General features: G+C 62.6%; 1 protein-coding gene across 3 annotated transcripts in view; it reads left to right on the top strand.

Moving 5' to 3' along the window:
- MAD1L1 (mitotic arrest deficient 1 like 1) overlaps nt 1-27,806 on the top strand; it is a 237,720-nt gene that overhangs the window by 64,153 nt on the left and 145,761 nt on the right. The window contains exon 1 of one of the 3 annotated variants that reach the window (XM_061153799.1): nt 18,204-18,757. The exons of the other annotated variants lie outside the window; for them this stretch is intronic. The gene's annotated coding sequence lies outside the window, so the exon portion shown is untranslated. Of the gene's footprint in view, nt 1-18,203; nt 18,758-27,806 lie in introns of those variants that run through there. 3 annotated transcript variants of the gene reach the window in all.

The raw sequence follows: 27,806 nt of genomic DNA on the forward strand, positions 1-27,806 counted from the left end.
GCCCCAGGGCGGGGCTCGGTGTCTCTCAGCTCTTCTGCGCGGTCGCCCGCCCCTCCCCTCCCGCGTGAGGCTGGAAGAAGACTCTGGCTTGGAGCCGCCCGGGTCCCCAGCTGTCTCGGCCCGGGACTCGGGGTGCCCAGGAGGGTGTCCTGGGCCTGCGGGTGGCGCACGGTCTGAGGGGGCGCCACCCAGGAAAGCTGCCCTGGAGGGGGTGTTCTGGAGCAGTTTTGGGATCTGTTTAAATATCCATGACCTTTTGGGTAATTACTCCGTAATGTGTCTTATTATTAATTGTAAAATACCTTCACGAATGAGTTTCCAGCAAGTTAGGCTTGTCCTCTGAGATTGAGCTGCATCTCACACGCGACTGGTCCTCGAGGCACCTGCGGCTCCCGAGGCCTCGGCCCTCCCGGCCGTGTGCCACCCTCTCTGTGGCGGCCTGGGCTCGGCAGGCAGGGGGGCACGGGGGGCAGCAGGGCCTGTGCTGCCCAGTGTGCGGAGCGCCTGGTGCCGCTGTGCCCCAGGAGAGGGTCAGGGGAGGGCTGGGCCCGCCGTGCTGGGAGCGAGCCTGGCAGGACGAGAGGCTGCACCCGCGTCTCCCAGGGAGCCTCCTGCCTCGCCGCTCGCCCGCTCTCAGAGACGCCGCTGCGTGTGCCTGCCGGCGGGGACCAGCTCCTCCTCCCCTGGACGGCCCATCCGCACGCAGAGGCTCACTTCTTCATTGCGGGTGCCCTGGGGCGGGGCGCCTCAGCCCTGTCCGTGCCGTCGCCCTCTGTGATGGGCGGACCGCAGACAGCCTGCGTGGCCCTTGGGAGGCTGTCACGGTGGAGGGAGGTCACTACGAGGTGGCGGTGTCCTGGGCCCCCGTGGCCTGCTCTTCCGTCAGAAGCCCTGGGCGCAGCCTCATGGAGAAGGGGTGTGTTCTCTGCTGGCCCAGGGGCCCGGGGAGGTCGAGCCCGAGGCGCTGGCACGCTGTGGGCCCCTTGTGCCCGCCTCTCTGCTCGTGTGACCTTGGTGGCTGCAGACAGGACCCTGGGGGGGGAACCGAGGAACTCCACTGCTTCTCCCATTGTGAGCCGCGGGTCCTGTGGTCTGCCGTGCGGTCTCCTCTTGTCCTGGGGCAGCGTGTCTGCCCGTCCGTCCATGTGCAGGTGGGACCTCTGGAGGTGTGGGGTGACTGTCTGCTTTTCTCCCCGCCGGTGGCGGCGGGGAACAGCTGGGGTTTCCTGTAACTTGACCTTGAGAAACCAGATTTCATGGTGGGGAGGGGTGTTACCAGACAGGAGTGGGTCTCGACAGGCGCCCTCCGGCACCCCTCAGTCACAGCGCACACTCCTACCGATCAAGCCCTGAAGCTTTCCGCCCCTGGGGAAACTCTGCAGACCCCGAGGGCAGGCCCGTCCCGCTCCTGTCCGGCCCCGTGCGTGTGTCCTTGCCCTCGCCACCTGGCCGGGCTGGGGTCCCTGCCGCTGCTGCTTCTGAGGGTCCTGCAGGCCTGCCCTGGGGCTGCTGCCCTCTGGCCTGTTCTTCTCAGCTCTCGCGCGGAGTTCCCTCTGGCTCTGGGCCTGGAAAGACGGTCAGAATGCTGCCCGTCCTGGGTCCCCGCTGGCCCCGCGGGGCCTCTCCTGTCTGTGTCCCTGGAGCCAGCAGGGGTGGCAGCTGTTGCCTTTGCTCTGCGGGTGGGTCAGTTCCCGCAGCGCTTTTCCCTCCCCGCGGCCCCAGACGCCCTTTGGAGCTGGCCACGAGAGGGTGGTGTGCTGCCCCCGCTGGCCACCGGGGCTTCCTCCCGCCCCCCGGGGACTTGCGTCCGTGGGGAGAGAAGTGGGGAGCAGGGGCAGGCAGAGCAGCTGCCTCCTCCTGCGGCCGCGGTGGACGGTCCTCGCGCTCCCAGCCCGCAGAACGAGGTGGCCCTCGGGCGAAGGGGGTGCTTCTGGAGGAGCAGTGCCTGGGCCACTCCCGAGCTCCGGGGCGCGGGGGCGCAATGCCTGCAGACAGCCCAACTGGCGGCCCGGGGCCTTCATTGGAGTGACTGCCGGGGCCCCTGTGGGCCACTGACCTGGGATGGCGGAGGCTCGAGGCCAAGCCCTCGGCCTCCCTGTGATGGAGGTTAACTGTGTCTGCTGTCTACAGCGAGCCCCACGTCACACGCCACCCGAGAGGCCGCCCGCCTGTGCTAAGGACTCTTGATTAAACAGCTCCCGTCAGAGAGGTCATCCAGAGCTGCTCCTGACTGTCACTCTCTCAAAACGGCTGCTCGAGTTTCGGCTTCAAGAGTCCTCCTGAGGAGCGACTGTTCTGTGAGAGCCGAGTGTCCAGGACCCGGCCAGCGGCCGGCGGCCTCTCCCTCACACCCCGGCTCTGGCCTGGCCCTCGGGCTGCCCAGCCGCAGAGCCGCGGTGCTCAGGTGGAGCGGTGAGGGGAGACGGCAGACCTCCTGCTGCAGTGGGTGTGGAGCCAGTGGGTGACATGTGCCGTTTGGGCCCAGAGACCTGAAGCCGTCCGTCTGGGACCAGAGAACTGTGGAGAGTATGGGCAGAGCGGAGTCATCATCTGGCTTCAGGAAACCTAATTGATTTGGAAACAGTCTGGAGGACGCTTCAGCAGCTCCTGGAGCTCTCTGTGGAGAGGAGTCAGTTCTTTGGTCCAAACCAGATACTGAATTTATTGTGAATTGAAGTAGCCTCAGTACACTCTTATAGCTAATGAATATGATTAAAAATACATTGTATTTGTTGGGTGCCCTTGTGAGTCAGGAACTTGACAGGCGTTGCTGTGATGGCCCCAGCAGTGCCAGGACCTGGACCCGTCCATCCTCAGGCTTCGGGGGAGGCAGAGAGCTGAGGCCGAGGCCAGTGCTGGGAGATGCAGGGCAGAGCTGAGGTCGCCTATCCCCCCGTCCTGCTGCCCCAGACGATGCTCTCAGGCCAGCGAGTCCCCGAGGACGGTGGGGCTGGTGGGCACCCAGCACCCTTCAGTCCTTGCTGTCCCCACTGGGCATTTTTCTGGGTCCAGCTCTGAGGGAATTAGTCCCCGAGAGCCATGGTGGTTGTCCAGGCGTCTCCATGAGTGCTGCGGGCTGGCAGCCGGGCGCCTCTCCCAGCCGCCTGCGTCCTCCTGAGCGGGCCCACTCCACCTGTGCACTCCAGCCCTACCTCCCTGCTCTGTTGCATGAGGGGCGTGCGTGCACACTCAGTCACATCCAACTCTGGTGACCCCATGGGCTTTAGCCCCCCAGCTGCTTCTGTCCATGGGATTATCCAGGCAGTAATACTGATGTGGGTTGTCATTTCCTAGTTCACAATGATGCCCTCCTGTCCGGGAGACCCTGAAGCCGGGGTTCAGAGTCCTGGCCGCTATCGTGTGCACGCCTCCCTGGACACGTGGCCTTTGGGTTGCTCTTGAGGCCCACAGCGTTCCTCATGCAGGCTGCGTTACTGCAGAGCGTCCGTTTCCATCCGCTGTTCATTCGAGACGCCCTGTTAGAGGTACGGTAGCACCGTTTATCAGCTGATATGCCTGACCTTGTGGAACTGGGGTTATCTATGTTGAGGTCTGTGGTTTCTAATGAAGGCCCCCCTGCCGAAGGCGGGCAGTGCAGTTATTGCCCCACCTGGCAGGGAACAGTGGTGTCTCTGTGCTAATCTCTGCCCCTTGGGCTGTCACCACCTCCTCGGTGAAGCGACTCGCTGAAGCCAGGCTTTAAGAGCTGAGACTGGTCGCAGCAGGCGGTCCTCAGAAGCCCTCCTGGGCCTTCTCGCGCTGGGTGTTCGGAGGAGAAGGTGCCTGGTGCGGCCGTGCACTGGGCGCCTTGACAGGTCCACGGGCCCCTGGTGCGGCAATGGCTCCGTGCTGCCCCTAGCCCTGCCTTCCCCCTGTTCACGACCAGCCTCGGGACCCCTGCTGCCCCCAGACCCGCCCAGGCCCCGCCTGTGTATCCTCCACCCTGCCATGTGTTTGTGAGTGCCTGAGTCTCCATGTTTTTCAAAAGTGAGATTTGAAACTGCCTGTTTCTTGATCCTCTTTTGTGTCTAGTCTTTTGAATATTTGGATCAGTGAACTGGGAGCCCGTGAGTTGTTTTTAGCAGGAACTTTGGGTCAGTTGTTGATGTTCATTCGTTAACTCTGAACTTTTTCTTCAGAAAAAAGGAGCCCCTTTTCTCAGTCTCCAGAGCTTGCTCAAATTCATGTCCATTGAGTCGGTGATGCCATTCAACCTTCTCATCCTCTGTCGTCCCCTTCTTCTCCTGCCTTCAGTCTTTCCCAGCATCAGGGCCTTTTCCAGTGTCAGTTCTTCCCATCAGGTGGCCAAAGTATTGGAGTTTCAGCTTCAGCATCGGTCCTTCCAATGAATATTCAGGGTTGTTTTCTCTTAGGATGGACTGCTTGGATCTCCTTGCTGTCCAAAGGACTCTCAAGAGTCTTCTCCAGCACCACAATTTGAAAGCATCAATTCTTTGGCACTCAAGTCTTCAGCTCCAATACTTTGGCCACCTGATGCCAAGAGCCAGCTCATTGGAAAGACCCTGATGCTGGGAAAGATTGAGGGCAGGAGGAGAAGGGGACGACAGAGGATGAGACGGTTGGATGGGTTCACTGACTCAATGGACATGAATTAGAGCAAACTCCAGGAGATAGTGAAGGACAGGAAAGCCTGACATGCTGCAGTTCATGGGGTCGCAAAGAGTCGGACATAACTGAGTGACTGAATAGCAACAGCCTTCCTTATGGTCCTGCTCCCACAACTGTATATGACCACTGGAAGAAGCAGACGGACCTTTGACTAGACGGACCTTTAATGTACTTGCTTTTCAATATGCTGTCTAGGTTGGTCATTGCTTTTCCTTCACGGAGCAAGCGTCTTTTAATTTCATGGCTGTGGTCACCATCTGCAGTGATTTGGGGGCCCAAAAAAATAAAGTCTCTCACTGACTCCACTGTCTCCCCATCTATTCGCCATGAAGTGATGGGACCGGATGTCATGATCTTAGTTTTTTGAATGCTCAGTTTTAAGCCAACTTTTTCACTCTCCTCTTTCACTTTCATCAAGAGGCTCTTTGAGACAGGCAAGGTGGTCTGGTATTTCCGTCTCTTTCAGAATTTTCCAGTTTGTTGTGATCCACATAGTCAGAGGCCTTAGCGTAGTCACTGAAGCTGAAGTAGGTTTTTTGGAATGCCCTTGCTTTTTCTCTGGGGCCCTTCTCCTCGCCCACTCTCACTTTAATCATCTCGCTGCAGCTCTGCAGCTCCAGGGGCCTGTGTGGGGGTGCTGAACCCCACTTCACAGGTGAGAGGCCGAGGCAGTGACTTGGCCGCAGTCCACACGGAAGTCCAGTGGAGCTGCCTGGGTCTCCTCTGCCAGGTCACCCTCTGTCCCCTGGCCGGAGCAGTGCTAGGCAGGAAGTAGCTCGGGAGCCTCGTCCCTCATTACCTGTCTGCAGGACCACCCGTATCAGCAGGGGGAGAGGGGCAGCGGCCGGGGCTAATCGGCTGCTTCCAGAAGCCGGATGCGCGCTTGCTTTTCAATAGGTGCTCTGAGCTGGCTTTTCAGGTCGTCTGTTTTATTGAGATTTAAGGCTGGACAGATGTCAGGACTGTCTCTTGATATGATCGCCCGGAAGATCCTGGGAACCATTGGATAGAAACTGGGGCAGACGCCCGAGCCAGTGCTCCGACAGCACCTGGACCTCGCGTTGCTCTGCCCGCCTCCTGAGGAAGCTTCTCTCCCGCCGGGGTGAGCGGCTGGCCGTCAGTCCCCGGCTCCTGTGTGGGAGCTGCCGAGCCCCGCAGCTGTCTTCTCCCAGTTAGGAACCCCGTACCCTGGAGGGGTTTGTCAGTAGCTCAGTCAGCCGGACCCGCCCCTGGCTCCCTTGGGTGGGTGAGAGCTCGTAAATATGCAGAGGATGTTTTAGACTCTGTGTCAGAAATCTTGTCCTGAAGATACAGGGCCTCTCAGCTGCCTTGAGGAAGGCCCTGCCAGCAGATGGACCCCTGGTGCCAGTGGCTGGGTGGCTGCAGGGTGGCCGGACGGGCTGTGGTTGACTCACCCCCCGGGGGTTAGGAGGGGGCCGCGCCCAGGCCGCCTGCAGCGTCCGCTGGTCCTCAGGGCCCTGGGTCTTGCCTGGGCTCTGGGGCAGCCGTGCGTGGTGACCTGGGAGCGGCCCCAGCTCCTTCCGAGGCGTCACTGCTCCCGTTCTGCTTGCCTGGGCCCAGATCTGCAGCGTCTGCGTCCGGGCAGCGTGGACCTCCGGCTGCACCCGGTGGTGTCTCTGTTTCCAGTTCAGACAGGGTGGCCGGGCTGGCTGCAGGCTGCACCCCAGGGCCCCCTGGCTCTCAGAGCCGGAGCTGAGCTGCACCGCCCCCCCTCCCAGAGTTGTGAGCACAGCTCCTGGCTGGCTCTGACGGTCCATGCCTTAATGGGGGGCCAGGCAGGGCTGTGCTGGCTCTCTTGAAGAAACGTAAAAGCTTTGCCAGAGAAGCAGGGTGCTGACTAGTTGTTGGCTTATTTATTCGTCTCTGGGCGTGAACGGTAAACAGCTCTGCCTCTTGGCTCAGCGGGAACAGATGGGCGCCTTTGCCTGATTGATTCCTTACCTGCGGGGCTGCACGGCTGGGGGGAGCCGATCGATTTGGCGCCTCCTGCCAAACCTGCTCTGAAATGGGCTTAATTGCCTCCAGCCCCGCTCTCTAGCACCGAGTGTTCCCATAAATCTTGGTTGGAGATGTCGCTCTGCTCAGGCTGCTGGTCCCCTGGGACTGAAGTCTCTCCCCAGGGTGTGTCCTTGAGGCAGCGAGGCTCCTGCCAGCCTAGGAGACCCCAGGACGGCCAGGGGCTTCGGTCGTGGGGGGAGGAGGCCCCGCTGTTGCTGACCCAGCGAACGCGGGGACGGCTCCCCTGCTCGCGGTCGGGAGGCTGCTGCTGGCCTCAGCCACAGACAGAGCGGGCTGAGAGCGGCCCTGGGGTCCCCGCGTCCCCTGCTCTCAGGGTCCCCCGCTGGCCGGGTTCCTGCTGGTGCCCGGAGCCTCTGCGGGGCGGTTACTGATTTCATCCCAGCCCTCAGGCCGCGCCGCCCCTGCTTCCCTGGGGCTGCTGCCCACATGCGAGGATGTGAGTCCTGGCGTCCGCTGTGTTTCCTGTGCTTCCCCTGTGCCCGGGGTGGGGCGGATGCGTCCCATGAGAGCTGGGGGGAGCCCCGAGGCCCGGTTCCCCGTCAGGGAGGAGAGCTGGAGGCATGCCGTGCAGGGACCGTCCCCGGGCCAGCCTGTGCTTCACTGGTCTGGGTCTGGAGCCGGTGCAGCTGAGTGAGAGGCCTGGCCCGCCCTGCCCTTTACCAGCCCTGACCGTCAGGGACCCCGTCTGTGCAGGGGGGACTCACGAAGCCCATTCTGGCCAGCCAGGGCTCCCCCGGCTCCAGGACGAGTGCTGCTCCCCGGCCCCCCGGGCAGCGCCCCTGTCAGGAGCGGCTGCCTGCAGCTGCCCGTCAGCACCGTCCTGGCACGGCCGCCCTCGCCGCTGGCCCCTGTGACGCCCCCGGGCTGGGTGTGTGCACCCAGCCAGACCCTGCCTGTGCGGCCGCACGCGTCTGTGAGCGCGTCCCGACGCCAAGGAGGCCGCCCCTGGGCTGAGCTCAGCCCTGCTCTCGGCCGGGCCCCTGGCCCGGAGCTGTGCCAGCCTGGGGGCGTGTCCATGTCCGCCCCGGGGCCTCGCAGGGCGGCCTTTCTGGGCCCCGACACCGCGGGGTGGCTTTGAGCCCGAGCTCCTCCTCTCTCCCCTCCACACGCTTGCCTTTCCTCGCGTGTTGCTCCTGTTTGCAGACCCATCTTGGAATGGTGAACCAAAATAATTATAATGTTTTATGTGTTAAAAAAACCCCTTCTCTTTGTGTGTTGGGGAAACAAAGCGATGTAAGACACAGCTCCTGGTGTTAAGGCAGCTTCTGAGAACTGTCCTTGTCAGAGGCTCAGAGAGCTTCCGCCTCGTGGAGGAGGACTTGGCACCCCAGGGTCCCCCGGGCCTCAGACAGGCTCAGCTGGGGAGGGCGGCCCCAGGGCTGGGGGGACGGTGAGGGTTTCTAAAGCGGGAGGTGGGGCGGGGTGTGATGTGACTGGGCCTCTGCTTCATTACAAGGTATGTCACCTGGTGTGATGTTTAGGATGGGTCGTTGGGGCGGGCGCAGCCAGTGGGGAGGAGTGGTCGTTGTCTGGAAGGAAGTGGCTCTTGGGTGGGCAGCGGGCGGAGGCCGGGAGTGTCCAGACGCCGGGCGTCCCTGCACGTGTGGGGCACGGAGTCTGAGGCCCCCAGGAGGGGCCCGCGGGGGAACGGGGTGATCCGGGCTGGCCGCCGGCCCAGGCAGGCAGAGCGATCCGGGCTCCCTGGGCGTTGGCTGTGGTGCTGGTGCTGCTGGGAGGGGCGTGGCGTGGGGGCGGCTCCAGGGACGCCCTGTTCCTGAGGCAGCGGGCTCAGGGCAACCCTGGCAGGGCCCAGGGTCGTGACCGAGGGCCCCTTGGGGGGTTGTCTTCCAGCTTGGCCCCAGCTGAAGTGCAGGTGTGCCGTCCGGCTGCCCGCGGCTCCGCCCGGTAGGAGGGGTGGGTGGAGGCGGGCGTCATTCCCCCACAGAGGAGTGGGGAGGGCGGGTGTGCAGAGGGAGGTGGCGGGCCATGGAACCCCAGGCAGAAGGGCACCGCCGGTGGTCCAGCCTCCGTAAAGCCCTGCCTGGCTGAGTGTCCCATGCCCGTGGCTCTCCCACTGACCCTGGGCCCTGCGTGGTTCATAGAGCAGCACGGCAGGCTGGGGGCACTTCCCAGGGGCCCGTCGCCGAGGGGAGCCCTCGATGAGAGGAGTCTGGAGTCCCTACCAAGGACTCCCCGCCCCAGTCTGCACAGAGGACACAGGAGGAGAGGAAGCGTGCACCAAGGAGATGCTCTCGTTGCTAAAAATAAGCTGCGGTCCCCACGGCGGCAGAACGCCAGACAGTCCATCTGCAGGCTCCCTGTAACCTGTGGAGTTGCCGCCGGCTTGGAGGCATGTGAGGCCAGCGACAGCGCTTCTCCGGGGGCGGGCTGTCCACCGGTCCATCTCTGGGGGGCGGGGGGACAGGAGTGACGGCGTGCACACCCTGAACCGCCCAGCCAGGCCTCCTGGGCGCCGGGGGCCCGGGCAGGGCCTGGGGAGTCGCCTGCCACCGCTCGGCTCCAGGTCGCAGGCAGTGACCATGTCTCTGGTGCCGGCTGGGAGAAGGCCCCGTCGGGAGCACTGAGGGGTGTGTGCCGTCCCCAAGCCCTCCCCGCCGATGCCCCGTGCACACTCAGGTGTGTTCATGTGTGTGCACGCGCGACACGCCCGTCGTGTTCGGGCTGAGGGTCCTCGGTGCACACCGAGGGGGCAGTGTCTATGTGCAGGTCAGACTGGGGCCGGTGCTCAGGCCAGCCTGTGGGTGGCCAGCTCCACCCCCCAGGGCCGGGTGGCCAGCAGCGCAGGCCTGACGAGGGTGTGCCCGGGGCCCTCGGGCACGGTGGGCGGCCTCAGGGACACTCTGCAGCCTGCCCGAGCTCCGCGCGCTGCGCAGCCGCAGCACGGTCTGCAGAAACGCGACCGGCAGCGAGGAGGCCCCTTCCCTTTACACTTCCCTGGGATCTTGCTGGTTTTCCAAGCCAGGATCCCATGTTGTGTTAGCGCGCTGCGTCTCCTGGGTTTCCAACATCAGGGGCGGCTTGTCCTTCTCTGGTCTTTCACGACCTTGGCTCTTCTGAAGCGCCCTGGCCAGGTGTTGGTAGGACTCACACCAGGGTGTGAGTTTTTTCATCACCGTCAGGTTGAGGTGTGAAACCGCAGAAGTGGTGCTGTGACTTCTCAGGCGAGGCGTCGGGTGCATGGTGTCGGCATGTCAGACGTGGGTGCTGCCGGCCTCGGTCACTGGCTCCCCCAGTGAAGGCCGGGTGCCCCCTTCTGACTGACAAATGTCCTGGGGCGCCTCCCGCGGCCGTGCGGGTACCCCGTGTCCTCGAGCTTCACCCGCTCCTCTGCAGCCTGCATCGCCGTGGCGGTTTCCCAGCTCCCGCATTTCTTCTGCGTTTGTTCCTTGGGCTTCTCAGAGGAGGACTTGTCCCTTCCTCCGTCTGTTTGGTTGGTGGTTTGTGTTGGAGTGGACGTGTGTGCTGACCTGATTTGCTCAGGTGATTTGTGCCTTAGGCTGGGGGAGTCTTTGGAACTGGCTCTCACGCGCTTCTTGTTTGCCGCTGTCCTGCGTTGAGCACGTTCCTCTCTCTGAACGTGTGTTTTTCCTGCCCGTCACAGAGCCGCCCACTTTTCCAGGGAGCCCGGCTCCTGCTGGGACGGTCCTAACCTCCTGTGGGTCCTAACCTCCTATAGGCTGTCCATGCTGTGCTCCCACCCCCGTGCCTGCTTGGTCAGCCCGTGGACACGGGCTCTGCACGGCTGCCCGCTGGGGCTGTGCCGACCGGGGTGCGTCTGTCCACAGCCCCCATCAGCGCGCTGCCCCCCAGGCCGCCACCCGTCCCCCCCACTGCCCCTGGACTCGTCTCTGGACAGAGGCCCCACAGCAGGGGTGCGCTCCCACCGCCCCGCTCTGCGCGGCCTCCCAGGCCTGTGTGGGGCCCTCCCGTCGGCTGGCCCTCCCCGCTCTTCTCGCCCCCAGCCTGCTGGTCTCTCCCAGGTCTCTGCACTGGACGGACGTGCTGCGCTTGGGGGTTGCTCCTGCACCAGAGCACCTGCCTCGCTGAGGGCCTGGTGCTGAGGGCTGTCCTGCCCTGGGTGACGGGCGGGGTTGAGGTTGGAAGCGGACCGTGTGCGGAGGACAGGGGCAGCGGGGTCCTGACAGCTGCCCGTCTTGACCGGGCTCGATGTCTCACTAGCTATCCTGACCACGGGCAAGGGATAGGCCTGCCCGACCTGTCCTTGTCTTTAGCGGGGTCACCCCTCCCGCCTCCAGTCAGGCCGAGACGGGGAGGGTGGCACCCAGGGGGCAAGGTGGCACCCAGCGAGGGCCACCGGCAGGGTCGGTGCCCGAGGAAGCTGGAGAGCAACGGGCTGCCCGGGACTCGGCTGGCTGGACAGCCCCCGCCTCCCAGCACTGTCGCCCCTGCCTGTCCAGGCCGGCCACACTCAAGGCCTCCTCTTAAGTGGAGCTCAGGGCTCCCCCACATCCTCCTGGAAACCGGCAGAGCAGCTGCAAAGCCAGGCTGAGCCGTCGGGACGCGGAGGCCATTCGGCAGGGCGGCCGTGTGCTGTGTTCATAAGCTGTTCTCTCAGCATCAGAAGGGACGTGGTGACCCTGCAGAGTCCGTCCTGGCCTTTCATGGGGTCACCAGCACGTCTGAAGCCATGTGCGAGGCAAGGTTAGGGCGAGGGCCCTTCCCTCCCCGCCCACCAGTGCCCACAGGGCTGGGAGACCACAGGAGGCCTGGGGAGACCCTCAGCGCAGAGACGGCCTGGGGCCCTGGGCGGCGCCACCCTAGCTCCCAGGAAGCCTCCACCTCTGCGCCCTGTGACACCCCGTCCCCAGCGACCCTGCGGGGCACTCGGTGCTCTGGGGCCGCCCGCTGGCCAGCGTGGCCTTCTCCCTACTGCCTCCCTGAGGAGGCTGCAGACTCGGGGTCTCGGCCTCTCACCGAGAGCCAATGCCCCCAGGGAGGATTCCGAGAGCCCCCAGCAGTTCCATTGGACCAGGCCGGGGTGTCACAGAAGTGGGGTCCCCGAAGATCTGAGTCCGGCTGTCCCTGGGGTCACCTGGGATGCCTGTCCGCGGCAGCATCTGCTGGCGGCTCGGTCAGGAGCTCCCTTTCTGCAGGATGGACGCAGGTCACGGCAGGTGGGCCAGTCACACGGGGGGTCCTGTCCCACCCTGAGCCTCAGGACAAGCTGGCGGTGCGCGGCCAGGACGGCAGGGCTGTGTCCGGCCCGTGACCAGGGGCAGTGCAGTGCCACGCGCCACGCATCTGGCTCGCTGGCTGCAGGAGAACCCGGGGCCTGGGCCGCAGGTCAGCGCTGGGCCAGCTGCTGAGACCCCTGGGCGGGCCTCGTGGTCAGCGCGGCCCCTGATGGCATCTGCACACCCAGCCCCAGGAGGTGCACCTGCTGGCGCTGGGCCTGTGCTCCCTGGGTACCTCAGGTCACCACTGACGCTGCCCCGTGTCCTCCACGAGGCCCTCCACGAGCTGGCTGGCACCGGGGGCTCACACAGAGGCTCGGGGTGGAGGGGGCACTGCCCAGGGTAGGGGCCTGGCCCTCCATGGGGGCTGCTGAGGGCAGTGAAGCCAAGGCCGCCGTGGGTGGAAGCTGCCTGCCAGTGCCTCCCAGCGGTGGAGCACACGGCCAGGCGGGAGCTCAGAGCCGAGCCTGCAGGTGGGCGGGCAGCAGAGCCGGGTGGGGTGGGGGCCACCGTGCCCTGGAGAGGGGCCCCACCCCAGCCCCCAGCCAGCTGCCCTCAGTCTTCGCCCTGTGGACCCCTCCCCAGACCCGCCCCAGGACCCAGGCCCGCGTGCACCAGGCCCCTGACCCCGAGAGGAGTCACTCCAAGCCCGCGGCTCTGTGCTGGGGTCCGAGCCCCAGCTGGGCAAGCAACCCCAGCCCCCAGCCCGGCCCCAGCAGTCCGCTGCTGTCAGGGAGGCGTCCGCTGCCCGGGGCCTCCCGCAGTGTGCCCGCCCCGCCCCCACACGGCACTATAGCCGTGGACGCCCGGGGCCTCCCGCAGTGCGCCTGCCCCCGCCCTCACATGGCACTATAGCTGTGGACGCCCAGGGCCTGTGCTTGTTGGAGGCATGATAGAGGGCAGTGGCGCCCTGACGCAGCGCACGTGGGCTCTGCAAGCGGGCCGGGGCCCCTCCAGCCCTGGAGACCTCCCAGGCCCCCCGCGCCCCCTGCCGCCTGGCGCCCCTCCGTCCCCCCCTCCCCTCCCTAGGATCTGTGGAGAGCCGGATCCCCGCAAGCTGTCCTGGGGCCAGGCCGGGTACAGTCAGGAGGCAGGCGGCCACTAGCCCCTGCTCACACCAGGGCACTGCCCTCCGCCTCCAGAGCTGCCGCCTGACTCTGGGCCCCGGCCCGGCCTCTGGGCACTGCGGGCAGCCTGCCCGGAGCCCCCTCCTCCAAGTGCAGCAGGGGAGGCACCTTGGGCCTCCACTCACCCCCAGGCCCCTGGCCCTGAGTCCCCTTCTCAGCGGGCGCCCAGCCTGAGCGCAACCGCGCCCTAGGCGGCTGGATAGCCGCCACCGGGGCAGCAGGCCCTGCTCCCACCAGCAGAGGGCGCTGCGCGGGGTCCCGGGTCCACCCCAACTCACCTGCTGCATAGGGCATGTCTCCTCCAAGCGGGCGGCGTCTGGGACCCTGGCTTCCGACTCCAGACCACCAGGAGCAAAGCCAGCGTCCTGCCTGCCCACCTTGGGGGAGGGGTCGTTCCGCCCCTAGCGCCTGAGGGAACCAGGCCTAGGGGCCAGAGGGCAGTGGCTTGGACAGCCCCCCTTCGTGTGTGTGTGGGTAAACTTGCCCACCCGCTGATCAGAACCACGGCTCCCCACGCTGGCCCGTCTGGCTGCTGAGGTGGCGGCATTTGCAGCACCGCAGCCTGAGCCCTGAGGTCCCTGGGCGCCCTCCTGCCTCTCCTGTTGGTGGAGCCCCGTTTTCCCTGAGTCTGCACATGGCCCCCCCCAACCCAGGTCCTGGGGCTGCCCGCTGCTCTTGGAGCGGAAGTGCTGCAGGCTGCTAGTCAGGGCCCCCCCGCTGGCCAGGCCAGCCAGGGCCCCGGGGAGACCACAGCCCACTCCTCTCTGCTTCTGCCGGCCAACTGCCGTGTCCACCCGGGCTCCGGCCCCTGAGACCCACAGGCCCCCTGTGGGCCGCCAGCTCCCTCCCCTGCTGGGCTCTGGCCACACATGGAGGACGGGACGCGGCCTCAGACGGTCACGGCGCTCCGCGGCCAGCCCCGAGTGCTCCAGGAGCACAGTGAGAGCGCGCTTTGGGGCCACGACCCTGGCCAGGACCCCTGCCCCGAGAAACTGGACCCTCCAAGGCCCCGCTCCACCCGTGGACTCGGGCAGTGGGCTTGGCAGGGCCGGCGTAGGCCTTGAGGCACAAGCCCTGCACCCAGGGCGCGTTGCTGGTTCACATCTCCAAAGTCCGTGGTCTCCCCGGTGGGAGCCCAGAGGCCAAGGGTCAGCACCAGAGCCCCACTGTTGGCACATGAGGAAACACTGACACGGGCTGGGACTGAGCCACTCGGGGCAAAGGCGCCAGGCAGCCCCCCTCAGCAGGCCTGCCACCCCCACCCGCTGGCCCTGCTGGCCGCGGCTCGTGCCAGTGACGGGGAGCCGGTGTCCCGCCCACCTGGGCTGACCCCTAGTGCAGCGGCCCTGAGCCGTCCAGGGCTGAGGAGTCCTCCCGACGGAAGGTCTGTGCTGCCCCTGCGAGTGCAGAGACGCCCCCACATGTGACCAAAGGCCAGGAAATGGGGACCAGAACTTGAGGGTGCCCCTGGCGTCCCGGCCCCTCGGCTGCCCCCAGGGGTGACGGGGCTCCTGGAGAGGAGGGTAGCTGGACTTCCCCTGGGGCGGCCAGTGAGCAGCAGTGGGGGAAGGACGGGGCCCAGCCTGCCCTGGGGGGCAGCCCCTCACCACGCCTCACACGGTTGGGGCCATGCTCGTCTATGAGGACTGAACACCCCCCTCCACCCGAATTCAGCCAGAGCGGGGCAGTGAGCGGGGCCTGTAGCTGTGCGGGGAGGGGGGGGGGGCTGCATCCGACCCCTCTGCACAGGCCTGGGTGCTCGGCCCGCTCCTGCCTGAACTCCTGGGTCCTGCCCACTGCCCCGCCCAGCGCTGCACAGGCCCAGGGCGGAGGCTCCCAGCTGCTGGCAGCTGAGGTCCCACCAGGCCGCCTGCTTCTCGGGGACCCTGGTGTGTGTTCTTCCGCCTTGACGCTGATCGAGGGACCTCACCACTGAACCTCATCTTCATCGCTGTTCAGTCTCGGGAGTTAGTCCGTACTCCTCACAGAGAGCTGCATGTCAGACGACGACAGTCTCCCCCTCCCCACCCTGCCTGCCTCGCCCCAGGTCCCCTGAAGGGCCCGCTCGTCCTGCGCACAGAGCCCAGAGCCCGAGTCAGAGCTACGCCCCCACCCCACGTCCTCAGCATCCTTCCCCATGGCAGAGCAGAGCCAGGGCAAGCCCTCCAGTCGACACCACTCTCTCACCAGCCGCCCCTGTCTTCGGGACTGAGTCCCACCCTGGCTCGCCCTGAGCTCCCCATGCAGGGCTGGGCGTCCCTGTGTCCTCCTCTCCGTGTTCAGGGGCAGCTCAGGGGCCCTCGGGCTCAGCACGCTGACACCTCGCCCTTGTGGGCAGCTGCAGAGGTCAGGGCAGGGCAGGCGCCAGCACCGACCCGGGTCCTCCACTCGCCCCTCCCTGTCCTGCCATCGATCTCGGGTGCATTGCTCTTCAGGGACTGAGGCAGCCGGGTGAGGACCCTGGACGTGCTCAGCGTGCGCCAGGTGCCCTGCCCCGCTGGTTCTCCCCCTGCAGCCTCAGCTGAGAAGAGCGCTCGCCGCGCAGTCCCACCCACCCGCCAGGCTGCCCAGGAGCCACCGGCCCCCTCGGCACCTCCTCCCAGCAGCACGGCCGCCCCACACGCCTCCCAGCTGCCGGGCCGGCCCCTCCCCAGCCCGCGTCCTTTGGGCCGCGTGCCGGGCTGGCCGGTAGCAGGAAGGTGCAGGGAGACACCACTGCCTGAGCCGCTCTGCCTCCCTTGTCCCCCGGGGCGGCGGTCCAGCGCCCTGCCCAGCCTCGGGTGGGCTGCCATCCCCGAGTTCAGTCTCTGAGAAGCCCGGCCCAGGCGGAAGTACGCATGGCTGGAGCCCCCAGCCCTGGCCCACCGCCCGCCCTCTCTCGCGAGCCTCCCCGCCGGCCGTGCCCTGGCCACGAGGAGACAGGCGTGCCCGCTCGGGTGCGGCTCAGAGGCCGCGGGCTCTGTGTCGGCTGACACAGCACGAGTGTGGGTGTGTCTGGGCACTTGATAGTCTGAAGCTGTGAGTCCTTTGACGTGGTGAATTTCACTTGGGGCAGAAGAAACACAAGCCCAGAACCACTGTCTGCACCCAGGGCGGAGAGGTGCTGCGTCTGCCGTGTGGATGCCTGACCTCAGGCACCAGGGTCAGCGAGGTTCAGAGCGAATCGCCCGTGGTGTGGAAGTGGAAGTAAATTCTTCCCCGGGTCCTATTAACAGAAGCAGCCTGTCACAGAAGGGGGTGAGCCCTGACTCACGCAGCCCTCCGTGGTCCGCTTGATGCGGAGGTCTGGGACGTCGGGACGTGGGCGACAGGAACAGGCCAGTCTCCGGTGCTGTAGGCCTGTCACTATCCCACCGGAAAGGGCATTAGAGGCACTGTCAGGGAACCTCGGAGGGCAGGCTTTGGAACTGGATGAACTGCACAGTCAGCCAGTGGAAGCCTTTGACAAAACACTTTGCTCTGACCCACAGAAATCCCTGTTGCTTTAAATGGCCTGAGTGGACCCTCAGCCTGGGAAGGTGTGGCCTTGTGACCCCCCTGCCCTTCCGCCCATGGGCTTCGGCAGCGTTGGGCCTGATCTCGGCTCCCACTTGTCCCCTCTGTCACAGCCCTGCCCATGCACCGTGAAACAGCAGGGTGGTCATTGTTGCTAACTGCAGGACTTCTTGTGTGTGTTCAGAAAGGACCCAAATGGATTCAAAGGAATAATTAGCGTATCCTCTAAGATATGAATCTTAATTCCTAAATTACATATTTAGCAGATGGTCCAAAATAGCACTTGTAATGGCAACATTCAATTAGTGAGTTTAAAAAATGTATATTATTGCAAACACGCTCCATGGGTTTTATTTAGAGGTTTCTAAATATAGCATCATAAAAACATAGAAGTGTTCCCAACTGTTTAGCCCCGCACTGCCGCAGTGAGCTCTGGACTCCTGTGTTAGCTGGGAGGTACACGCAGAGAAGACCCGCGTGGCTCCTGGGTGTGGGGACGGCAGAGACGCTGTCAGGCTGTGCCCAGGGCCCATCGCCCCCTGCCTCTCGAGGCTGGGAGTTCTGCCACGCGCATTTCTGAGCGTCCTTGCTGGGCTTGGGCCTGAAGGCACGCTTTGTTCTTGCTGCGTGCGTGCTCATGAAACCATTTTTTGTGCCTGATTCTGGGTTTGTCTCCAGTGGCTTTGTGGGCAGCTCAGCTCAGGCATCACCCATGTGAACGGAGGGGGAAGCAGGTGCGGGGAGGTTGCGCCTCTGTCGTCCGAGGGCCAGTTCAGGAACAGAGGCGGTACGTCCTGCCTCCACGGGTTCTCTCACGGTGGCCTGTGCGGCCGTGGGGGCCCCAGAGCCGGTCCTGTCCCCGTGGGACCCGGGCGGTAGCACTGCATGCGGGGTTCTCAGCCGAGTGGCGGGCGTGGGGAGGGGGCCGCCTGCCTGGCTGGCCCTCGTGGTCCTGCATCGTTATGTGCGTGGCTGTGAACACACACATGGTCCTGGAGACCATGCGGGCCGCTCCTGGCTGCGGCTCCTGCCTGCGTCTCTGCCTGAGGAGGAAGCCTTGAGGCTGAGCAGTGGCCCTATGGGGCTGCCCGCCTCATTTCCACTCTGCACAGAAGACAGTTTCTCCACAACTCCGGAGGGAGGGAGGAGCCAGAGCAGCCCCCACCCCCCACGACCCTGGGACCCCGTGAAAGGCAGGCCTTCCTGGCGAGCAAGTGTTTACTGAGGCAGGCTTTGTTCAGACCCTTTCAGGGCTCTGTATGTTTCCACAAAGAGCTTTTTAAACCTAAACACAGATGTTCATTTGAAAATGAAAAATCAAATTAAGCGGAACCAGCCTTTGAAAGTTAATGCCCTATAGCAAGTAAAACAAAGGGAGAAAAACAGTGTGTTGTAAATTTCACTTAAATAACTTTATTTTAAATAAAGTTTTAAACTAAAAAAGTGTCATTTGCAAGCCGCTCATCTTCCTCTCTGTCCTCCAATGGAACATCTGTGCTTATTCTGACGCGATGAATGACATGAATTGAACTGACGCTGCTGGAGTGCTCTTTATACCATAATTGCACCTCGCTCATTCCTGAGACACAATGCAGGCATGAAACGCCAATTAAGCCTCGATGTTAATGAGACGGTGCCTGAATAGTAGGTTATAGCGGACACAACCCAACCCCCCCCCCCCCCCCCACCTCCCCGGAACTGGTGTGATATAACTCCCGAGTTTCTTCTGTTTTAATAGAAGTGTTAAACATAATGAAAATCTCCATCTTTCTCTTTAATTTCAAAATGATCCATTTTGGGGTTTTTCGGTCAGCAAGTTTTAAAATAGTTTTTTTCTGAGCACCTGCTTGGGCATGGTGCCCCGCCTGTGGCAGGTGAGTCAGACAGGGCCTCCTGGAGGTGTGTGCGCTGTGGGGCCGGGTGGGTGCGGCCCAGAGACAGCAAGGCCAGGCCTCCCCACCCCAGCACACTGGCTCCAGGTCTTCACCCAGCCCTGTTTCCTTCCGTCTGCCAGCTGTTCCCTGCAGGCGACCGGGGTGGACTTGTCGGGTTGAGAGCTTGGGGGCAGAATGCTGGGTGGTTCTAGCAGGGCCGGTGCCTCAGTGTCCTCACCTGTCCAGTGGGGACAGCGGCACCTTCTCTGGTGGTTTGAGTGTGAGGAAACGAGACCCGGAATGTTGGTGCCCTTCCCGACGTTGAAATCCTGAAGTCTTGTGAAATCGTGTTCTTCTGACCTAAGCCAGATCCCAGGTGAACTCTTAACTTCATCCTGAGGATGAGGGTTGTTTGGTTTTCCGCCGCCTTAAACACATTTATTCGGTGACGGGGCGTCCTTCCTGCGCCCTGGGCCGCTGTCCAGCGAGGTGGGCCCGGCGCCTGCCCTCGGGCCTGCCGTCATGCCGGGAGGAGCGGAGCGGTGGCGGGAAAGGCTCTGCTCGTGGACAGTGCAAGGGGAGGGCCTCGGAGCAGCAGGTGGAAGCCCTTGCAAAGTGGGGCGGCAGGCCCCGCGAGCTGGGCCGGTGGGTGAGAGAGCGGCTGGCTTAAGGCCCTGAGTCGGAGGCTGGGGGAGGCTGCAGGGTCCATGCGTGCTGCCAGCCAGAGTCTTGAAGGTGGGGTTGTCGGTGACCGCGGTCGCCACGTAAGGATGAAAGGAGCAGGGCAGTGTGGTTCACCTGCGCGTTCAGAGGGTGCTCCTGGAGGACGAAGCGTGGCCACGGTTCCTGCAAGGGGCTGAGTGTGTGTCGGAGGGGCTGATTGTGTGTGGGAGGGGATGGGTGTGGGGGGCTGAGTGTGGGAGGGGCTGGCTGTGTTGGGGGAGGGGCTGAGTGTGGGAGGGGCTGTGTGTGGGGGCGGGGCTGCATCGGGGGGGGCGTGACTGCATCTGGGGGAGGGGCTGAGCGGGGCGGGGCTGCGTGGGGGCGGGGTTGAGTATAGGGTGGGAGGGGCTGAGTGTGCGGGAGGGGTGCGGCTTGCTGAGTGATGGGGCCTGGGAGGCTCTGAAGGGCCCGCCCCTCCTGGCAGCTGCTTCTCAGCCCTCCCGCTGTCCTGGCCCCGCCTTCTCTGCTGTGGCCTAGCCACGGCGCCCGCCCAGCAGGGGGGGTCTCCCGGCAGTGGGAGCCACCTGCAGGAGTGAAGAGGAGGTTGCCAGGCTTTGGGCGGGTGGTCCGTGCGTGGCGTGGCCGTGTTCACCTCCTGGGAGCTCCCTGTGGGACCCCCGCGAGAACTCGCCTCCCTCCCCACCGGCGCTCACCTGATGAAAGTGGGGGACCGGGCAGATTCATCCCGGGTCCCCCGGGGTTATCCGGGGTCATATGAGCGAGTCTCCATGGGACCCTGCAATGGGGGAGCGCCGCAGCAGGCTCTCCTGATGTTTGGGGGTTGACTCAGTCTGCGACCGAATCGGAGCCGGTCCGGGTCTGTGCTGGCAGCGTGGGAAGATTGCTAAGGTGCAGTCAGAGGGCCGCTCGTTCTCATCCAGCTCCGAATGAAGTCCTGGGGCTGCAGGCAGGCGCTTCCCGCTCCCTGACCCGGTGGCAGGCCGCCGGTCAGGTGTCTCTGAGTGTGCCCGGACACCAGCTCAGAGGGCTGGGACCCAGAAGGTGGACGGGGTTCTCCTTCCCTGGCAAAAACAGCGTGTGCTTCCGCAGCGCTTAAACTAGGTCTGAGCAGAATGCTTGGCAGGTGATCCGGGGGCACGTGTTCTTGAGGGTTAAAGGCAGGTGCGTGAAGATGCGAGCACAGTGCTAGAGAGGTGAGCCCGCCGCGTGGGGCGGGGTGGGGCAAGGGAACGGGTGTTTTCTGGGGACCAGTTGTAGGGCTTGTAGGTGGGGAGGCTTGGGGTGGTCTTGCACCCACCTTGGACATTGATCTGGCTGGGACGTGAGCTGCTGGCCGCTGGGGAGCTGAGGGCAGGACCCCCCAGGTCAGGCAGGGATCCCAGGAGAGGCAGGACTCTGTCCTCAGGGGGACAGGCTGTGTCTATTTCAGTGTTTGCAGGAAGAGTCCTCAGCTGCTGGGGCTTGGGGGGGCTTGTGATCTTGTGGCATGCACCACAGCAGGAAGGGGTGGTGAGAGGCCCGGGTCGGGGCTGGGATGGTGGTTTACCTCCCGGCCAGGTCGGACTCTCCTGTGCTGGGGCATCATGGTGGGACACAGCAGCTCCGGCTTCCCCAGAATGGGCTTTGGGGCATCAGAATGAGACAGTTGGTTTTCAGGTTAAGAATTTCAATTCAGTCACTCAGTCATGTCTGACTCTTTGCGACCCCATGGACTGCAGCAGGCCAGGCCTCCCTGTCCATCACTGACTCTGGAGTTTACTCAAACTCATGTCCATCCAGTCGGTGATGACATCAAACCATCTCATCCTCTGTTGTCCCCTTTTCCTCCTGCCCTCAATCTTTCCCAGCATTAGGGTCTTTTCCAGTGAGTCAGTTCTTTGCATCAGGTGGCCAAAGTATTGGAGTTTCAGCTTCAACATCAGTCTTTCCAATGGATATTCAGGACTGATATCCTTTAGGATGGACTGGTTGGATCTCCTTGCAGTCCAAGGGACTCTCAAGAGTCTTCTCCAACACCACAGTTCAAAAGCATCAATTCTTCGGTGCTCAGCTTTCTTTATGGTCCAACTATCCCATCCATACATGACCACTGGAAAAACCATAGCCTTGACTAGACAGACCTTTGTTTGTCTCTGCTTTTTAATATGCTGTCTAGGTTGGTTATAACTTTTCTTCCAAGGAGTAAGCATCTTTTCATTTCATGGCTGCAGTCACCATCTATGGTGATTTTGGAGCCCAAAAAAATAAAGTCTGACACTGTTTCCACTGTTTCCCCATCTATTTGCCATGGAGTGATGGGACCGGATGCCATGATCTTAGTTTTCTGAATGTTGAGCTTTAAGCCAACTTCTTCACTCTCCTCTTTCACTTTCATCAAGAGGCTCTTTGGTTCTTCCTCACTTTCTGCCATTAGGGTGCTGTCGTCTGCATATCTGAGATTATTGATATTTCTCCTGGCAATCTTGATTCCAGCTTGTGCTTCTTCCAGCCCAACGTTTCTTGTGATGTACTCTGCATATAAGTTAAATAAGCAGGGTGACAATATACAGCCTTGACGTACTCCTTTTCCCATTTGGAACCAGTCTGTTGTTCCATGTCCAGTTCTAACTGTTGCTTCCTGATTGCGTACAGGTTTCTCAGGAAGATTTAACAAGGAGTGAGCTCACTGAGCCCAGAGCTGCCTTGTGGGGAACTTCTCCGTAAAAGTGCGGTGCTGCCATCGTTTCGATCTTCCTCCTGCCAGCAGCAGCCCGTCTCCCCGGGGAGTGTGATGTCAACGCGGCCATGCACGCAAGCCCAGGCTGCCCTGGAGCTGTGGTGCTGGCTGACCGTCAGAGGGCCAGGTCGGCTTGGAGCCGGCCCACGAGGCCCTGCTGGCGTGTCGTCACCTTGGCGGCTCTCAGGACCGGCCTGCCAGGCAGCTGGGCTGGAGGGTATTGCCGCTCTGTCAGAACGGGATGTGGTGCTCCCGGGAGCCCCGGGCCTGCTCACTGTGATCGCCTGTGTCCACACACCGGCGGGCAGGCCTGGTCACAGCAGCTCACTTTCTGACAGCCTCGGTGTTGGGGACGCATGTGCATCCCTCCTGGGCTTTTGGTGGCGGAGCGCCTCCAAGGTGGAGACTGGGCCGGGCCGCCCCTGGTGGCAGGCGGGGTGCTGAGGGCCGCGTGTGGTCTGCTCGCAGCCCCTGTCGTTGGGGGGAGAGCATTCCCAGCCCCTCGTGACAAGGATTAGACGCAGTCTCTGAGGAGAGGGCCGCGGGTTTCAGAGGGTGGGAGACAGGAGCTGAGGAGAAATCGGCAGCACAGCCCCTTCTCTGCTGACGGGGAAGTGGTTAATGAGGTGATTTTCTCTTCCTCTGACATGTGCAAGTGAGACAGCGCTAATAACTGAGCTGCCCCATAATTGATAAGGTTTAACACCGACGTCAACCTCTCAGGCATGTCTGGAGACTGAGGGTGAACCTGAGGGTGAGCTGCCCGTGAGCTCCGGCCCTGAGTCCGCAGGGGCTAGGCCCTCCCGGGATCTCGGCGGCGATGCTGGGGGCAGGTGTCTGGGCCGTTCCTGTCCTGCCCGAACGCCTCCAGGGCCGGAACGATGATGGAAGGTGGCAGTGAAGCCAGAACCGGTTGCCAGGGTGAGGGTGTGACCCAGGGCTGGTGTCCGGGTCTCGCCCCTTCCGTCTTTGCTGGTCAGGACTCTGGTTCCGAGACTCCCTGGTGGGAGCCAGCGTCAGGACCACGGACAGCGCCCTGGGTCCCGCTGCGCTGTAGGCGGGTGGGTGGGCAGCTGCCCAGCCTTGCCCTCTGCCGGGCAGGCCTGAGCAGGCCCCCAGCATTGTCAAGTCCAGGTGACATTGTCGCCACCCACGGGGAAGCAGGGTTTTCATTCTCAGAAGCGCCCGGTGTGACGTTCATTTAAGTCTCTTGTTCTCGTCTTGAAAGCTGGAATCCAGAAGGCCGCCTCTTCCGCTCTCAGGTTGCAGGACCAGACAGGAGTGCAGTGGTCCGTGAGTGTGTGGAGGAGGCTCACGCGGTTGTCCTCTGCCCGGACCCCCCGCCCGCCTTGGGGCTGGAAGCTGCTCGGGAGCTTGCTGAGCCTGGGGACTCGGGGTGTCACTGAATCTGCAGCAGCTGCATGCCCTGCCCATCCCTGCGTCCCGGCTGGCGATGGGTCGTAACTGGATGCCCGTGCCCCCCATCTGGCCTAGCTGTCGTGTGGCAGAAGGGAGGTGGGGGCCCGCCTGCAGGGAGGCTGCGGCACCAGGCCCCTCGCTGCCTCGAGCCTGGGCCCCCTCCCTCCCCTGCGTACTTGGTTCTCCCAGCCGTGTTGGCTTCCTGGGGGCTCCATGAGGGGAGCGGCCCGTTTTGTTGGGGGTGTTTATGTGGCTGGCGTGGTCTGCAGAGGTTGCTCTGTCAGCGCTGGCAGCTCATGCCTGCGGATCGTCAGCAGGAAGTGACGGCGGAGTGGGAGGCCTCCTCGGACCGTGTCTGGAGGAGTTTCGAAGGGACTTGGATCTCCTGGTTCAAGTTTCTGGGGCTTTGATGTCTCCAGCCTGACATGTTCCTCCCGTCCACAGGGCCTGCCTGGCCTCTGGGTGAGGAGGAGTAGCTGTCTCACTTGCAAATCTAAAATGAGATTTTGCTTTTTAAATAAGGAGGAAAAAAGTGCTTGAACATTTGCAGCTGGGAGATAGCAGAGATTAGAAATGTTACTTATCTCTGCAGCACAAAAGCAGGCAAACGAGAGGAATCCATTGCCGCTGAATACTGATGGCACACAGGCGGCCTGAGTCACCCTGGGGAGCCCTCACTGTTCGGAGCCCCCACGTGACCAAGGGGAGGCCATGCCCCGTCCAGGGTGGAAGGTGACTGCAGCTGCGGCTGGGCGCCTGCCGAGCCTCCAGGCCGTGGCCTCCTTGAGGTCAGCACCCTGCGGGTTGAGCTCTCATCACCCCTTCCTCCGCCGGCCGCGCTGGCCCACGTGCCCGTGCTCGCTGCCCACGCGGCACCGTCGGGAGCTCCCGACGGCCAGGCTCCCTGTCCTCTGCCCCCGCCCAGGGCTCTGCGGCGAGCCCCAGCCTGCGGTCCCCCCGAGGGTGGGCCTCCTCAGTGCTGCTCGGGACACGCCCGCGTGCACACACACACACAGAGCTCCCTGGGGTGCCGTGGGATGGCCTCACGTTCTCTGCTGGGCGTGTGCCTTGGCCCCCCACCCTGGGCACCGTCAGGGCGCCCCCCACCTCCGTCGCCAGCCTAGTTCGCACGCGGGTTCCGGAGGCTCTGAGCCTCCCTGTTCTCCGCTGGCCTTCACCCCTGGGCGGAGGCCATGGTGCCGCCGCTGCCCCCATGCGTGCTGTGTCTTCTCTGTGCAGCACCCAGCCCACGCGGTCACGCCGGAGCCTCTCGGCACAGCCAGGGTGCTGTCTGCGGGGAAGGGGGCATTCCTGACTTGCCTTTTGGACCCAAGAGACGGAGCCCTGTGGGCTGAGCTGTCCTTCGCAAGCAGCTGGACCTGCCTCCTCTTGGCAGAGACGAGACGGACCCAGGCCTCCTGCTCTCCTCCACACGGGCGTTACGTGCTCGGCCTGGTCCCTACTGGTCCGCCATGCCCATCGGCAGAAGCCGTGGTGGCTGAAGGAGACCAGACTGCACACGGGGACCTGCCCTGTTCTCCGTGGGAACCCAGGTTTTGGCCGACGGGGACAGCCTTCTGGTCTGCTCTCTTGGAGGCTGATCCTTGCAGTCCTTCCTTGAGCAGGGCCTGGGACCTGCCCACGATGCTGGGCCCCTCACCACCCGCTTGGCTGACAGTTCTGTGGCCTCAGAGACAGTGGTACACGGTCAGAGCCTTGCTGATCTCAGGGGCATTAGCTCCCCGAGACCCTCGAGGGGGATCCTGTCTCACCTGTCACAGCTCTGCCGACTGTCCCAGACCTCTCCCAGCGACGCGTCCTCCTCTTCCTCCTCGAAGGACCACAGTCCCTCTGGGGACCCCGCCCTGCCCTGCCCCTGTCTCAGCTGCCGCTCCCGGGTGCCGTCTGCTCCTGTGTACTCCGAGAGTCACGTGTGTCGTGTGTGGTTGCCAGCTGCTCATTGTCGCGGCACTGTTGTTTCGTGTAAATGCCGTAGCTTTGTAAACCATTCTGGTTGGTTATCCGGTTGCTCTCAGTCTGGGCCTGTTTGGGCAGGGCAGCTGTGGCCGTTCTTGTCCATCCCTCTGGGGAACATCTGTGCCGTCTTTTCTGATGGGGCACTTGGTTTTGTGGTGGTTCCGTCAGTACCGTGTGTCTGCAGGTTCTGTCCCCGTCTCTGGGTGCCTCAGTGGTGACCTGACGTTCCCAGGGGATCCAAATACCTCCCGCCCCCTGAACCTCGCGGGGAGGGCCGGCACCCCTTCGCGTGATTGGCTCACTGACCTGTGTGCGGGGGAGGCCAGAGGTGTGGCCCCTGGGAGCCCTTCTCCCCGTGGCCGGCGGTGCACGCCCCCATGTGCTAGGCGAGGCGCTCGCACTCCTGAGAGGAGGATGGGGGTGGCGGCGAAGGAGATGTCGGTGTTTTATTTGGTTAGCTTTAAGAAAGGGCTTCATTTACAGTGTTCGACAGAGTAGCAGAGAAAACCAGGGCAGGGGAGCAGGACGGCCTCCTGCCACCCCCACCCTGACAGCCCTGCGCGTGCGTGCCGGCTCAGGTTCTTCCCGACAGCGACGTGTGTGTGTAAAATGCGCACTCTCCTGATGCACTTTTAGGGGGAATTTACACCTTCACACTGTTTGGTTTGGGTCTTCCTGTGTTGTTTAAACTTCTGTGAACTTTTTCCGTGTAAGTGTTCTTTTAAAACGTAACCTCTGGGCTGTGGGCTGCTTCTTTATGAACACTTTATGTAGCCAAGCTCTCAATAGATACCTGTTTTCATCCTTGTGTTTCTTATTCTAAATAATACACGTTAACACACGTGTCCCCAAATCTGTTTGCATTTCTTATCATTCCCTTAGGAGAGATATTTAGAAGCAGAACTCTTTAGAAAGTACACACATTTTAGAAGCCAGCCAGTTTTGAACATTTATCTTGGGCCACCTGCCTTTCTATACACGTTATCTGGCTTAACACTTATAAAGGCCCTCTGATCTTCTAGGAAGAAGTATCGGAGAAAATCTGTGTGATCTTAGGCTTGGCAATAATTTTTTTAGATATAACACCGGAAGCACAGTTCATAAAGGCCCAGACTTGGGAAGCTTGCTCAGCCTGTGCAGCTGGCCTGCTCGTCAAGCAGGAGGGTCTGAAGCTGGGCGCGCTGGGCCCGCCGGCCCGGGGCTCAGTTCCCCCGGGAGGAGGGCCCCGCTTGGCTCAGGCCTGGCCCTGCGGTCTTGTTCGGTGACCCCTCAGGGCACAGCTCAGGGATGGGAGCTACAACCCCTCCAGTCAGGAGAAGTGGAGCCCCGGGCCCCCAGCCCCATCAGCACCCCCATCAGACGGAGGAGACCACCGTTCAGACCTCTTGTCAGACAGGAGTGCGCCCGCTTGGGGTTAGGCTCCTGGTTACCTCTGCCCTCAGCAACACGGCACACCACAGGTCCCGATGCCACAGCCGCCCGCGTGGACTTAGGAATGTGGAGCAGGGGTGCTGAGCAGGGGACTCGCCATCTGTCTGTGGTGCGCCTTCCCCTGCGGAGCGGGGCCGGGGTTCTTACGCGGTGCATTTGTCCTGTTAGGGCGGGGCCCCGTCTGACCGCCACGAGAAAGCCAAGAACCTGCAGGTCTGTGCGGACACACGCGGACACAACGCTCCCGTCTCACGCACACCCGGGTGCAGGATGGCCGCCCACCCGCCCATCTGGTGATAAACGGCCGGTTTCCTGACCGCTGGCCGGAGGGACCCGGCACTCAGGGCTGTCGGTCTCCGGCCTGGCCGCCTGTCCCGAGTTTCCTTGCGGCTCCCCCTGTGCTTTTCTATCAACGGGTCACGCTCAGCGCTTTCTCTGTGCTTGCTGGCCGCTCAGATCATGGCTTTTGTGACATGCTCTTAGTGTAGCTGTGAACTACATAGTTTTCTGTCTGTTCATAATCTTTTATCCGTTTAGTCTGCCTTTTTAAAAATTAATTTTTTAGAGGAGCTTTTAATAGCTTACGGAAATTAGCCCTTTGTCTGAAAATACAGCTTCCCAGTTTGACATCTCCTTTCTGTTTGGTTAAACAATTTTTCCTCCAGACGTTCATTTTCAGGTTTTTTCTAGTTGAATCCATGAGCCTTTTCCTCTGGTGCTTCTATTTTGTTTTTGTATGAGTGTGGAAAAGATTTTCTCTGTTTCCTAAGTCATCAAAAATTTTTCCCGTGTTGTCCTCTTTCATGAGCTTATGTTTTATGTCTAAAACCTTTCATCCACTGAGCCTGTCTTTTGATAGGAGCTATGAAGTAAGGTTTCACTTTGTTTTCTCCACAGAGCCTGTCTTTTGATAGGAGCTATGAAGTAAGGTTTCACTTTGTTTTCTCCACAGAGCTTCCCGGTTGTCCTAAAGGGGTTTTACAAATAACACGGCTCCCTTCCCAGCCCATTTCCTACTTGGACTGGGTTCTGCGTTAGAATCTCAGTTACGTGGCACCGTTCTGACAGGTGATAACCACCACCACTCCGTAGCTATTGCAGCTGCACGCTGAGTTTTAAATACCCAGGTCCCAGCTCCTTCTGTATTTTTTCACATATTTACGCGGAGCTGGATGGTCGACCCTGAGCCTGGGCCGCA

The sequence above is a fragment of the Dama dama genome, chromosome 10 (assembly GCF_033118175.1).
Source record: "Dama dama isolate Ldn47 chromosome 10, ASM3311817v1, whole genome shotgun sequence".
In the NCBI taxonomy this organism is placed as follows: domain Eukaryota; kingdom Metazoa; phylum Chordata; class Mammalia; order Artiodactyla; family Cervidae; genus Dama; species Dama dama.